Consider the following 1,542-nt stretch of genomic DNA (forward strand, 5'->3'; position numbering starts at 1 on the left):
TGGGATACGGAACTGGTTCATACCTCATTTACTTATTTAAATAAAAATAAAAATAAACATCTCAAGGAAAGCCAAATGCTAACATGTAACGTTATATTTGAAGTGCTTTTTGTTGTTTAATGCAGGCCTACAAATCTTAAATACATTTTTTTTCTGCTCCCCTTTGATTTACTGTACTTCTGACAAAAAGAAGATATTTTATAATAATGTATTTTTTTCTCTCTCAGTTTACAAGTACTATTTAGAAATTATACCACCATAACAAATCACATGATTAAGTCAAACTCTGATTAGGCCTAATACACAATTATTGAACAACAGCTAAAAATGATAATCAGGAAGCAACTGTAACAAGGGGCGGGGTATGGAATTAGATTTTTGTCAGTATAACACCACAAAGAAGAAAAAGCTAGACAACTTAAACAGTATCAAACGAAAATAAGAATTTGAGAGAGAAAAAAATGTCATCTCAAAGGTAAAAATATTTGTCTAATGTTATTTGTGTGTAAAATGAATGGTCTTTTACTCTTTTTAATGTTCTGTTCGGTTCCCTATCCTTCTTTCTCTGAACTTACTATTTCCCTCAAGGTCAGCTTTGCAGTTTTTCTTGATTATATTGTTGGGTGAGAGGTCTCAGAAATATATCCAATTATGAATTATTGCAAAATAGTGCCATAAGATATTTTCTGGGTGTGCACAAATATGCTTCAACATAGTGGGAGACATGGGATGGGATTAATTCCACATGTCAACAATATAAAAGCAATATATTCTTTCTGTAAACAATAATAATATATGTTGTATTTCAGTTAAAAAATGAGCAATATTATTTGTCATAATAGCTTAAAACGTATTTCATTTCATATTTCATATGTAACAATGATTTGTACTGGGTGTAAACATGATTAATATGTTTTCACGGTGTTCGTGGTGCTTATGGTGCATCAACCCCCGTTTTAAACTCTCTGCGTCTGGATCAATAAATCAATAAATCAATGAAAAAATCAATAAATCCAAAGGGCCGCCACATGAACAAGCAGATAGATTTTTGTATTTGTAATCCTGAACTGCATCGCCTACTACAAAAACCTAACCGCAGTCCAGCTACCACAAGCTAATTTTCAATTTATTCAACCGAGCAGGGTGACATGCGACATAACTATAAAATAGCAAGGTGACCAGTAAAGGAGGTTGCTGCAAGCAGAGGTTGCACTGCACGTTATTTATTATTTAATATTAGTTATATTTCCTTCTCCCTGTTCTTTCCTTAATGGGAAATGCTGTTTGAATTTCCAAGATAGAAAGTCATTCCTGCCCCGGCCCTGTTGGTTCCATCTCCATCTCTACCTCCATCAATGGTCAAGCAGAGAGCTCATTTTTTCATTTTCATATTGAGGATTCTGGGAAATGCATGGAGTGGCTTTAATGTATTCAGAAACAGAAAATTATCGTCATGTAACATTGCAACAATGTAACTGTTTTCTAAATACCACCTATTTAAATTGTAACCGTGTGTGTGTGTGTGTGTGTGTGTGTGTGTGT

This window comes from Etheostoma spectabile, chromosome 15 (genome assembly GCF_008692095.1).
Source record: "Etheostoma spectabile isolate EspeVRDwgs_2016 chromosome 15, UIUC_Espe_1.0, whole genome shotgun sequence".
NCBI lineage: Eukaryota > Metazoa > Chordata > Actinopteri > Perciformes > Percidae > Etheostoma > Etheostoma spectabile.